This window comes from Melanotaenia boesemani, chromosome 24 (assembly GCF_017639745.1).
Source record: "Melanotaenia boesemani isolate fMelBoe1 chromosome 24, fMelBoe1.pri, whole genome shotgun sequence".
NCBI classification, from domain to species: Eukaryota; Metazoa; Chordata; class Actinopteri; order Atheriniformes; family Melanotaeniidae; genus Melanotaenia; species Melanotaenia boesemani.
The window spans coordinates 3076239-3090975 of NC_055705.1; the positions used below are offsets into that span (position 1 = coordinate 3076239).

General features: G+C 35.9%; 1 protein-coding gene and 1 long non-coding RNA gene across 2 annotated transcripts in view; both read right to left on the bottom strand.

The window, feature by feature from the left end:
• The window catches only part of LOC121635284 (zinc finger protein 665-like), a 645425-nt gene that overhangs the window by 178701 nt on the left and 451987 nt on the right, over positions 1 to 14737 (bottom strand). The window lies entirely within an intron of this gene.
• Positions 8282 to 8669, bottom strand: LOC121635340. Its single transcript, XR_006009411.1, has 3 exons — positions 8580 to 8669; positions 8450 to 8492; positions 8282 to 8336 (listed from the first exon to the last, which is right to left on the bottom strand). It is a non-coding gene; the product is annotated as an uncharacterized LOC121635340 (long non-coding RNA).

Here is a 14737-nt window from a genome sequence, read left to right on the forward strand (position 1 = left end):
TGTTCGCATTCTATTTAATATTCGCGCAAACTCTTCATCTTTTTGCCTAACGATTGTTTTTAACTCCACAAGATGAAATAAACTAGACCACAAGTTCATTTGGACATCTTGTACATACAACGCTTTTCCTTTTACTGGGGGCAACTGATAAAAATCTCCGACCGCGATTATGCTCACATTACCGAAAGGGTTATAGTCACCAGTTTGTTTGATTTGTCTTAATCTGCCATGGACATAAGCCAATAAATTATGATTGACCATGGAGATTTCATCAATTATGACTATCTGCAAATCAATATATTTAACACGCAAAGAATTGAGCTTTTCCTCACTCAAAGGTGTGTAAGGTAGGCTCACATCTTTGCCAATGCCAAATGTACTGTGGATAGTCGCTGCCTTTAAATTATAAGCAGCTATTCCGGTCGGAGCCGTTAATAAAACGCAAATGTTATCTGGATTCTGACAACTTGGTGACAATAACCTTGTGGCCTCGTATTGAATCGCTTTAACTAGGTAGCTCTTTCCAACTCCAGCTCCTCCAGATATAAACACATGGAGGGGTTCTGGGTTTCTACCATTAACTTTATCCAAACACCAGTTACGGATTTTATAGAAGACTGACAGCTGCTTCTCATTTAGAGATCTAATTAATTCTAAGCCCTCACGCCTACTAATTACATTATTATTCTTTTCTAATTGACACACCTGATCATTCCTAACAGCCAAATCTGGAATATTGTCTACGAGTTCCCGACCTATTTCTTCTGCATCTTCCGCAGGTGTCTGTTCTTTTTCTCTAATTTCTTCTTGACACTCTAAACGCTCTACTTCTTTTTCGGGGCACAGATTTCCCCAGGCAACTTCAGGGCCACCCTCATTTTCAAGCTTCTTTTGCAACTCTTCTAATTCTTCTGAATCTTCTACCTCAAATTTGTTCCTATTCGTATCGACGACAGATTTCACCGTGTGTTCTGATCCATCACTAAAGATCACGGAACCATTTTCATAAAATTGTTCAAATGTTTCGCAATCAGCAGCTTTTAAGTCATCTTCTACGCGGTACGGCAAAAACAACTGTAATTGGCTTTTAAAATATAATTCGGGATTTTTTGTTTTTGAAAAGCGCGCATAACGAACTACAGCGGGTTTTGTTCGTGTTCTTTTAAGAATTAATCCTAATCCCCTTTGCAATTGAATCGCATTCTTTGATTTTTCATTTCCGTTTAAAAGACGATATTCTGACACAAACGTTGCTATGCACATGTCATTAAAAGTGCTATTATTAGGCCTACTTCTATAACGATCTACTATACTAACCATCCACACATCATCTCCAGTTAGCCCACATTCTTGGATAACACTAATTGGTTTACTCATTTTAACTATTTTGTCCCCTGTTGGTATAAACTCTACTTTACGCGAATTCTCTTTCAAATGCATTCCCGTTAATCTATAAACTGCTTCTTGAGCAGACACGTCGCGACTGTTTAGATAAACGCTGCCAATTTGTTTCAGTGCCTCTTTTGCGCTGACGTTGTCATCTTTTGTTGCTTCTTTATGAGCTTTACTAAGCAACAATCCTACCTCTTTTTCTGATTTGCTAATGTATGAAATAATATATACTATAACTGCGTACGCATCGGTCACAAACTGAATATCTAAATTTGCATTCCAGCATTTTAATAGAGACCTGTTATATGGATTAATCCATGCTTCGTTAATGTCTCTTTTATATACAATTTGGGTTTTATTCATATTTAGACGTTTGTAACATATTTCAAATATTTGCTGATTGATATTTAAACTATGAAACAACTCATCTAAACTATTAAACGTCTTGTTCTCATCTTTTAACGCCTTTTTCACTGACTCCAGAGTGCGTACTGCCAAATCCTTATCAACCTTTAGCAGATTATAGTAGTACTCATTTCCACATGTGCACTGTTTTCCTTCGTATTTTTGATCGAACCTATTCTTACATTTATCGCACTCATTTGTAGTATTCAAATGAACATTAACAAGAAATGTCCTACCTGACACTGGTCTGGGAAAATTAAAGCGACATTCAGTGCCACCTTTCTTACAGCTTTTTGAATGCCTCTTTGAATGTTGCTGCACAGATGTGACCATCTCCAATAACGTCTCATCCTGTGCTGGTAGCTCACGTTACGTACTTATCAATAAAAGCTACCACTTCTTCGTCCTTGTTCGTATTAATTTTAGGAGCATTTTCAATCCAGAAAAGACAGTGCACATGAGGACTCCCACGACACTGAAACTCCACCCGATAAAAGTAATCAATAATTTTTCCTATGGGATTTGAAGGAGACATAAGGACCTCCTTCAGAAAACAGTGCCAGCGGAAGTCAAACATTCTGCCGGCAGTGACAGGATTACGACGCAACAGATCGCATCTATCAGTCCACTCTAGCTCTTCGAATGTCTGTGTTCGACCTTCCTGTTTTAAAATTGTTTTAAGAAGGTTTTGCCATCTAAGATCCGCGGAAGAGAATGAACAAAACCACGTGGGAATCCCAAGTTGCCGAACACAAGCCATCAGGTCTTTCTGTACTCCCTGCCAAAATGCTGGGGTCCCTCTAATAGGCTTAAGAAATCTGAAACCGTCATCTACATCCAACAACTGCTTCAAGGACTCCTCCTTTTCTACACTCACCTCACCTCCTTTACCTTTTCTTAATGCTATACTTACTTTGGAAACAACCTGCTCTACCTCAGACATGTACTGAGCAAAGAAAATATACTCTACATTCTGAGCAAACCTTCTATCCGCATGTAAAATTCGGTTATTAAAATAACGACACAATGACAAATTATACACACGGCTTTCATGATACATATTACGACCTCGAGGAAACAACACTGGGAAACACCTTGCTTCATTTTCTCGATCTGTCAACAACTTAACTGGATTATTACCCTCAGCTGGTGCAACATTAACTATACTGTCAAAATACTGATCTAGAACTTCCTGACCAATATCTACAGGCATCAAACACGTATCTGAAAACATGCAATGTTGCTGTCGATCATGCAGCAACTCATCATCTTCAACATCATCCCCAGTATTCTCAACTACTTCTGCATTGTCTACTTCTGCATTGTCCTTCTCTTCATCCTCAGGATGGTCTAAGACACACAACTCATTAACCCATTCCTCATTAAAATCTATGTCTTTATAAAACTTATTTGATTGCTTTAAAAACCGCAAAGCTTGCCTAATATGCATCGTATCCACAAACTCATACTGATAATGGCCTTTATAAGTTAACTTACGTTTTAATTTTACTGCCAATAAAGAGCCCTCCATATTTGATCGGGGCAACATTTTAGATGTTTGAACTACGTTGGATGGAACGCAGGTTACTGGTCCATGAACTCCATTTTGGCCACCTTTGGGTAATGCAAGCATTTTCATGAACGGAATATTTAAAGCAATCAAATGTTGTTCTAACCTATTCAAACAAGCCAATTCTGGGGGAACTGGATCTACTACCAAATTATTTGTTACACTTTCAGCAGGCATTTGCTCATGTGAAATTTTATGATGACAAGTGTAACAAATCCAAAGATGCCCTCTACTTGAAGCCATAATCTGACACGGCTGAACACAATCCTCCCTACATTCATGTAAATAGTCAGTTTTAATACACCTATCTGACAAAGAAGCTATGGCCGCAGTCTTGTTATAAGCATCCTTTCTACAACTCAACACCTGATGTGGAAACAACAGCCTGAAACAGACACAACAGATATACTCAGGACCATGTTCAACTTTGTTTAAAAACCTCTCAGTGAAAAACTCAATATTCTGTGTTTTGTCTTTATCTTTAATTTCTTGCCTCTTTGATTTCACAACTCGTTTAACTAATTCTCTGTGACGCGCATCTAGTGCATATTTTATTTTGCTTTGATCTTTAACATTTTCACGATGACGCGCATCTTTTGCATATTTTACTTTGCTTTCATTTTTAACATTTTCACGGTGACGCGCATCTTGTGCATATCTTATTTTTTTATGGTCTTTCACATTTTCACGGTGACGCGCATCTTTTGCATATCTTATTTTTTTACGGTCTTTCACATTTTCACGGTGACGCGCATCTTTTGCATATCTTATTTTTCTACGGTCTTTCACATTTTCACGGAGACGCGCATCTAGTGCATATCTTATTTTTTTACAGTCTTTCACATTTTCACGGTGATGCGCATCTAATGCATATTTTATTTTCCTTTGCTCCTTCAGGTTTTGTCGGTGACATGCATCTATTGCATATTTTCTTTTATTTATATTCCTAATTTGATTTCTTCTCATTACTTTATTATGTTTAGAAATATATAAACCTCTGTCCTTTTTGCAAACTGACGTGTCACTTTCGGATGAAACATCTCTAATTAAATCTTTGCCTGACAATCTAGTACGACACGATTCTGAAAGATTTACTTTACAGTACCCATAACAACTTTCTAGTTTGGGTTCTTTAACGCAAACTACAGTTTCATAATGATTACCAAGGCAGTTTTCTAAATAAATGGATTTTTCTGACACACAACTGCTGCTGCATCCATACTTTAGCCAACGACCACCAATAAATGTAAAGACATTAATACCCAATAAATCTGCTGTGGCTTGTATTTCTAATTCTGTCGCCCAGCTGCTAACGTAACGCATTTTTGATTTGTCTACGTAATCTGCCACAGAGGAATAACCTTCTCTCAAACTACTTTCATATTTTAAATCATTTTTCACTAAATATTTCACAACCGCTCTCCTAATTTTGATGTGATGCTTTTGTGTGCCACTCACTGCCTGAGAAACGGCCCTAAAATAGCAGCTACCATCAGCAACTATGTCTCTATTTTGGCACGGAAGACCTAATTCACCGACACGACTAGACGCTGTGCTATTTACACTTTCATACTCTATATTTAATTTGGTACATAAACTTTGACAAGTATTTTCACAGAGAGGGTTAAACATTAGCTTTTCATGTCCTTCACTGACTACTTCCACATCTGAACTAACCTGCCGACTTAACAGAACCTGTTCCTCAACAGCAAACTCGTCATCTGAAACAACCATCGAATCATTAATACGACCTTTCTTTGGCGTATGTTTAGATGGGCTGGAAAGGCCAACTTCATCACAATCTGCTGACAGCTGACGTTTTGCACGTTGCTTATTGCCATCATCAGATTCACCAACAAATAAGCTACTCGACACATCACACTCCCTACTGACATCAACGCCATTTATTTCAAAAGGCTTGCTACTACCACCAAACATCACTGCCAAACAACTAAAGTGATCAAACACTTCCCTTATGGAACCAAAGTACAAAACTACACTGGTACCATTAACATCCACCATGCCAGTAGCACTGCGTGAATGAGAATCAACTACAGCAAACCTACCACTAGCAGAAATTACAGCACATGTATTTGAACACAAGGTCAAAAGACATGTCTGGTACTGAGATAACATCCTTTCCAGCCCATGTTCTAGAGTCACAAATGCTCCACACTCAATGAACTCTCCTTCAGTCACAGTGACATCACCACTGACAGTCTCGGGGAACGCAAACTTAAAGTTCTGCCAGTATAAAACGTGCTCTTTCGGCAACTCTGGGATCATCAAAAAGTCTTCTCCTGGAGGAATTAGACCATGGTCCTTCAGATGTGTATAGAGCTGATCTCCTAACCACAGAGCTAAATCTAAATCTTCTGTCTTCCAATTCAACACACTAGACACCATATGTCTGGCCAAACTAACCAACCCTATCGCCATACACTGAACTCCCGGATTCCTAAACCGACTGTGCCCCTGGTGAACTGAACCCCTAACAACATCAACATTACCCATACTCACCTCACTTACCTTCGCAGTAGTTGCCTCATCTTCATCAGTAGAAGACAACACACCCGGGCTCTGTGTTGTCTCAACCTAACCATAAAGGATATCAACATGCAATGGCCTCTAATCACTGTCATGTGTAATAAACTGCTGTCTGTGCACTGACATTTGTTCTCTGTCATGCTGAGTATGTGCAAAATTGATACTTTAAAACAATTTAGCAAAACCCCTAAACCAGGGGTGGCCAACGTCGGTCCTCGAGACCGGTTTTACATGCATCCCTGCACCAACACACCTGACTTAAACTAATGAGTCATTGTGCAGATCCTTTTAGGCTGTAGGATTCATTTAATTTGAGTCAGGTGTGTTGGTGCAGGGATGTATGTAAAACCTGCAGGATTGTGGCTCTTGAGGACCGACGTTGGCCACCCCTGCCCTAAATACATGAAAAATGTGTTTTTTCCTTTATTAACAAATAATATATACTTTACAGATATTGTTCATGTAAATGGTACTCACCGTCCTCTCGTCAGTGCGGCCAGAAGGGACCGGATGCCTGGACGTTGCCCCGACCTCAAGACAGAAATTGCAAAAACACATCTTCAGAGATGATACATACATATATATATGATACATGTATACATATATATACACATATACACACACACGCACATAAAAATACACAAATCTTAAGCACAATTACATTTCTTACCTTCTTCGACTCCAGAGCGGCCTTGGAGTCAGAAGAAATCCCTCGGCTGGATGCAGTCTCAAATAGAAAAGAAACGAAAACAAAGTTTATTTCACTTCACAAACACAGGAAAAATAATAAATACAAAGATTTATTTCCAAAATCTACTTACCCTTCGAGTCCTCTTGGAGTGGTGTTTCACACGCAGCGTCTGTCCAAAATGATATGGACACAGAACACATTTTGCGTTATAGAAGTCTATCGTTAATCATTTAGACTTTCAGAATAAAACATTTTATGATAACCCCTAAACACATGTTTGTCTGGATGCAATTTACCTTTGGCGGTGAAACACCAGCGAAGTCAGCAGGAGATGTCAGATTTGATGGAGAAACCTTCTCCATCTCCTCCAACATCTCACTGCTGAACAGCACAGGATTCAGGGGGATGCCAGCCGGCTAGAAATACAGAAACAGATATACACAAGCGTTGACTTTTACTGCTTTAACCATTTAACTTCCAGCAAATATTACACTTCATGTTTTTCTATACAAATATCATACGAACCTCCCGCTGAACTGCACTGCATCCTCCAGAGGACTGAAAGAGAAAGAATATATAGAAAAAATAAACAAAGGGGATTTTGGTCTGTGAAAAATCAATCAAATGTGAGTCTGACAGCTTTGACATTTCTTGCCATATTATTACCTTGCCGCTCGGACCAACGACAGTCCACTCCTCGGGCCCAGGGCTGCGACGCACCCTCACCTCTCCCTTCACAACCACACGGGGAGTGAAGCGAGAAGGTGGGGATGGACGACACACCGGCGGGGCTGGCGGCACGGTCTCCAGTTGCTTCAATCAAAAAATAAAGACAGAACCATAAACAATATGCCTTTTCCACACTTGGTCAGCAGCCAAAATTACATCAAGTGAATGCTTGCATATATTTCATAAGACGATTTAACTGTTAAAAATTAAAAGAACAACCGTGTAAGCAACCGTCCACAGCAGTTGGGCGAAGATCTCCATTCCGACGTCATCACTCAGGTGGACCTAGGAGGACGACATTCATGAAATGTAACTTTTTCCACAAAATCTCTCACTAGATATACACAGCTCTATTCAGATAGTCTATCATCTCAAGATCAGAAGGTCCTGGATTCCCTCTCAGCCTCTGACATGAACACGAGGGCATCAAACCTTGTCAAGACAAATGATCTACTTACACCATCGCGACTCCACAGGTTGAGACACTGCCGGGGGAAGTGGTCCGCGATGTGGAAGTACTTCACAGCTTTAACAAAAACACATAGCAGAGCTCTTTATGCTTGTAAAACAACAGAATTTATACATCTATATACCACTACACTGAAGATAAACTACAGCCATATTTCTGATGTAATCTGCGATAAACATGCAACAGTGCAGGCACATATTTTCACGTACCCATGCGGGCTGCCACCCGGTGGAACTCCTGGCGGTAGAGCTCTTGCAGGGAGTCCTCAACGGTCAACCTCGGAGGAAAGTCCAGCACACACACCTTCGGCCAGCGACTGCAGACGGTGGCTAGGTACCGCTGGAAGTCTGCAGCCGCACGACCGATGGTGTGCTTGGCGGTCAAGTCATTGCTCGGAGCCAAGACGCACACCAAGTCGGGATCCTGAGGCACCTCAGCATGAAGCACCTCAGTTCTCAACTCGGTGGCGCTTGCCCCAGGCGTTGACATGAACCCCCACGCCAGACGACCCTCAGGCAACCGCACGATGCCATCTAAAAGACAAAGAAAGTTTCTACTGTATTTCTTTGTGTCTGTGTAACATTTTATAAAATACATTAATACAGTACATTAATACTTTATTGAACATAAAAATATAGGTAAATACCTGCAAGGCTTCGAAGATGGGAGTCACCAATAGCAAAAACCACCTGAATGAAAAGATGTTGGTATTTTTAGCACCATGTATTGTTCACTTGGGTTTTTATTACGTTAGTATATTTCAAACACAGCATTACCTTTTTGCCGTGGGACTCCGACGGAAGAACCAACTTGTGCTGCCGCCCGGTGAGCACCGACACCTCCCACCTCTTCACCTTGTGCCGGTGCCCAGTGCCACGCGCTACAGACATACAGAAAAAAACACATCAGTACAATCACAGAATATGTGCACACTTGATTGTCAATCACTGAATCACAACTAAATAAAAATGCTTGGATACATACGTGCACAGCGGTCCATGGGAAGCTGAGGAGAAACATCAAGGGTCAGTCTGTCCGCAGCGCTCCTCCTCGCTGCCTGGGAAATCCTGAAGTTCTTCTTCCTCGGCATCTCTAGAAAAAAAAACAACCCACACACACGCGCACCCTGGCTTACACGCACACACACACCCAACAGAGGGACAGGCACTCACACAAACAATCTTACACAAGTACTGGAAAAGAGAGACAAAATAAGTTAGACTACATATATATATATATATATATATATGTACACATGATAGATATTGATAATTACCAAAACATTTAAAAATATATATTTTAAGTGTTGGTCTGGCCATTTTATGCTATTGCGCAATAGGGTTGTGCATCTTCACAGTCCATCATGTAGCTTAAAACTACAGACTACAAACAGAGACCCAGGCATGTTCTATCATCAAGCCATACCCCTCTCCAAATACGACAGACATGTGAATTACAAAAGATGTCAAAACAAGAACAGTAAGAGTGTTGAACCTATTGTTTCTACGATACATGGAGATGCAGGAATGGATGAAACTGCATTGATGTAGAAACAAAGCATAATAGATTATATTAATGTTGCATTTGTGTGTAACCCAGGCTGCTGCCACAGCTCGCCAGATTGATAAGTGTCCCAAGAATGATTCAAGGCTGAATCCTATAGAAGATCAGTAGGGTGATAGAAAATGCAATACAGCATTTTCATAAGAAGTGATAAATTGGAAAAAAAAAAAAAAAAAAAAAAGAAAATAGATTAATTCATATAATTTTAAATTAAAAAATTTAATTTATACAATAAAAACATCAATTTGAAAAGTGTTTTGGAATTTCTACACATTTCAAATTAAAATATTAACAAGGAATTGGACATTGAAATATTCATTATTAAATACTGTGATTTGTAAATGTATTTTCAAATGCAATTTCTAACAGGAGAATTAAATAATTCCTAAATCTGCTTAAAAATTCCATTTCAAATCTTAGATTTAAAAAGGTGATTCCCTTTTCCATTCCCCCCCCCATATATATATATATATATATATATATATATGTATATATATATATATATATATATATATTAGGGCTGGACAATAAAGGAAAAAAGCATATCGATAAAAATAAAAAATAAAATAAAATAAATATACATATAAGCACAAAAAACCAGAATCAGAATGGTATAACACAGACATTTTAGAGCCTGCGTAAATTGCAAAAGACATATTTCTGCCTCTATCAATAAAAACTTTGTCATTGAATGATGTGGGACTCCACAAGACCAAAGAGAAGCTAGTTCACACACATTTATTGATAATGAAAAAGGAGTATAATCAGTATGGAGGACGTAAAGTGACACAATGAATTAATTAAATATATCATCCAATAATTACTTAAACGTGTCATTAAATAATTACAATGATAATGAAATACATAATTGTGTTTTTAAATGTATCATTAATTAATTAAAATACAAATGAATATAAAAACATTTATAATTATTTTACTAATTAATTATCTATCCATTTAATTAACTATTTCACTATTTAATTATTTATTTCTCTATTTCATTATTTCACTATTTAATTATTTATCCATTTCATTATTTTAATATTTAATTAATGATTTATCTAATTTACTATTTTACTATTTAATTAATTATTTATCTATTTAATTATTTTACTATTTAATTAATTCACTAATTCATTTAATATTAAAATAATTACATAGATAAAAATATAAATATAAGCACAAAAAACCAGAATCAGAATGGTATAACACAGACATTTTAGAGCCTGCGTAAATTGCAAAAGACATATTTCTGTCTCTATCAATAAAAACTTTGTCATTGAATGATGTGGGACTCCACAAGACCAAAGAGAAGCTAGTTCACACACATTTATTGATAATGAAAAAGAAGCATAATCAGTATGGAGGACGTAAAGTCACACAATGAATTAATTAAATATATCATCCAATAATTACTTAAACGTGTCATTAAATAATTACAATGATAATACATAAATGTGTTATTAAATGTATCATTAATTAATCAAAAATACAATTCAATATATGTAAATACATTTATAATTATTTTACTAATTGATTATTTATCCATTTAATTAATTATTTCTCTATTTCATTGTTTCACTATTTAATTATTTCTCTATTTCATTATTTCTATATTTAATTAATTATTTCACTAATTAATTTAATAGTAAAATAATTACATAGATAAAAAATAAATATACATATAAGCACAAAAAAACAGAATCAGAATGGTATAACACAGACATTTTAGAGCCTGCGTAAATTGCAAAAGACATATTTCTGCCTCTATCAAGAAAAACTCTGTCATTGAATGATGTGGGACTCCACAAGACCAAAGAGAAGCTAGTTCACACACATTTATGGATAATGAAAAGGAGCATAATCAGTATGGAGGACGTAAAGTGACACAATGAATTGAATAAATATATCATCCAATAATTACTTAAACGTGTCATTAAATAATTACAATGATAATGAAATACATAAATGTGTTATTAAATAATTAAAATGATAATGAGATACTTAAATGTGTTTTTCAATATATCATTAATTAATTAAAATACAAATGAATATATGTAAAAACATTTATAATTACTTTACTATTTAATTAATTATTTCTCTATTTCATTATTTCACTATTTAATTAATTATTTATCTATTTAATTAATTATTTCACAATTAAATAGTGAAATAATGAAATAGAGAAATAATTAATGAAATAGTGAAAAAATTAAGTAAATAGTGAAATAATATGCTTTTACATATAGTCATTTGTATTTTAATTAATTAATGATACATTTAATAACACATGTATGTATTTCATTTAGGGCCGCAACGATTAGTCGACGTTGTCGACAATAGTCGACAATAAAAATAGTCGACAATTTAGCCGTCGACTATTGTCGGCAGAAAAAAAAAAATACAGAGTGAGACATCGTCTTCGAATCCTATCTCTGCTGAGAGTTGCACAATGCACACGCCCAAAGAGGGGGAAAAAAAATACAGAGTGAGACATCGTCTCCTTTTTTTTTTATCTTTGCTGAGACTGCACATGCGCAGTCCGCCAGGGGAAAAATATGGCGGCCAACCAGGGAGGAAAACCGTGGCGGACACATTTAAGTAATTATTGAAAGGTATATTTAATTAGTTCATTGTGTCACTTTACGTCCTCCATAAATCAGAAGTGGCAAATTCATAATTAAATTATGGCCACTGAGTAAAACTTGTAACACAGAATGATCGAACCACGAACTTGTGTGTCACACCTCACTGATGTAAGTCTAACTATCATGATAAAGTATTTTAGGCGAGGGAATCACCCCATTATCACAGTAAAAACGGCATTAAATGTTTAGCAAATAAGGAGCTTAAATCAGAAACACACCGCAATAAACCAGCAAGCAGAAACATGATCCTAAAAAAAAGATGTCACACCAGACGTAACACCAGAGACATAATGAAGTACAGAAATAATTAATTAAATAGTGAAATAATAAAATAGAGAAATAATTAATTAAATAGTGAAATAATTATATGTTTTTACATATATTTAGTTGGATTTTAATTAATTAATCATACATTTAATAACACATTTATGTGTTTAATTATCATTTTCATTATTTAATAACACATTTATGTATTTCATTATCATTTTTATTATATAATGACACATTTAAGTAATTATTGAATGATATATTTAAATAATTCATTGTGTCACTTTACATCCTCCATAAATCAGAAGTGGCAAATTCCTAATTTAATTATATTGCCACTGAGTAATACATGTAACACAGAATGATCGAACCACGAACTTGTATGTCACACCTCACTAATGTAAGTCTAACTATCATGATCAAGTATTTTAGGAGAGGGAATCACCCCATTATCACAGTAAAAACGGCATTAAATGTTTAGCAAATACGGAGCTTAAATCAGAAACACACACCGCAATAAACCAGCAAGCAGAAACATGATCCTAAAAAAAAAAGACATAACACCAGCTAACCAGCTATCTTTGCTTCTCTTAAATATCCATCCTGGGGAGGCATTTCTTTTACTAAATATTCGATTGCTTTGGACAGTAGTGTTAAGACATTATTATTTTAGCTCACTTTAACTAATAATAATAATGATAAACTATCATTTTAATGCAGAGTATTTAACAGGTTACACGTCACATTAATCCACTTCGACCTGCTGTAAGCTAACACGGTGTAGAAAAAAGTTTCTTTTCCATTAATAAAAATCTTAAACTTACCAAGCAAAGCCACAAACACGTCCGAGAAGCTGAGGAAGGTGTCCTGGATCGAAAAGTTCGAAGTTTGCTGGATAAATCCACAAGAAGGCAAAGTTTTTCAGTCTGCTGTGAACTAGACGTATTGTCTGATCAGAAGCTGAGCTGAAAAGACCGAGCCTCGTTTACAGACACACAAAATGTCCGAACGAAAAGTGCATCTTTCAAAAATCCGAACGTCATCCAATCAGAGTTATGATCCTTGTCAACACAAGACCGGGAAGAATTATACCACAATGCATTGCGGTGTGACGGTCTTAACAGTGCAAGAAAAACAACAAACAGGCTGATTAAACAAAACTCAGCAAAAAATGAATAAACAAAAAATAAATAATAACATATAATATAAAGAAATATTTTTTAGGTTGCTGTGGTGACTGCAGGTAGTCAGGTGATCTGCAGCAGTGTAATATTTTAGATTACATTTTACCCCACTTTCAGGTCCTCAACTTGGACAAGTGTCTGTAGATGCTTCGAATGATGACTGCCATTTTATTATCCTAATGTATAGAAGGCAACACTATTATATCACTATATAATACCTAATACCATCCACTTTTTGTTATGTGAGCTTAAGAATAATTACATCTGTAACCCTGTTTATTGTTCTAACCATAAAACTATTGTTAAATATGAACTAACACCAGGCACTGACATAAGCAGAATAACTGAATAATTAATAATTTTTTTACAATCACATCCTTTTTTTTTTAACTAATATTATGACTTATATCCAGCAGGACCAAGCTGTCTTTTCATTAATCCTGCTGTTGAGGCATTGTCTGTTAAAGGATGTGTGGTGTGTGTATATGTATGTACACACATGTATACACACACACACACTAAAAACTGCTGGGTTCAAAAATAACCCAATCTTAACCCTGCTGCTGGGTCAAATATGGATTGACTCGGCACTGCTTTATTTTAAATCAGCAGGAATGGGTTATGTGTTGGACCCAGCACATTTGTTAATATTTTCTACTCTACAAATAGATTAAAATGACCTGTCTGTATAGTTATATAGTTATATATATATATTAAAATATGGGTTATTAAACTACTAACAACTGGTTTCAAATGACCCCATATATTTATTTTAAATCCGCCTTTATAAATGGAATATAATAATGAAACACTTTTCAGTCATTTACTGGAAAACAAGGCACATGATCTCCATTTGTAAAAAGTGCAGAAATACAATGGAAAAAACTAAAATGAAAAAAACATCATAGTTATTTAATATCTGGTCTTCTTCAGCTGATTTACAACACAAATGTTCTGAAACACTCATCGAATGTATTCAAAAGAGATGGGTCTTCAATGGCTGTACTATATATATATATGTATATATATATATATATATATACATACATATATATATATATATATATATATATATATATATATATATATAAATCCCTTAAATCCACAACAAAACTGTGGATTTAAGGGAATGAGGAAGCTTCTATGCATCATTTATTTAATGTCATCCACTAACATTTTCTCTCTACTGAAGCAAAACTGTAATTTTTCTAGTGTCTTTGGGCTTCATACAGTAGTTTGTCTATTATTTCTCTATCAGCAGTGTCAGCTTGT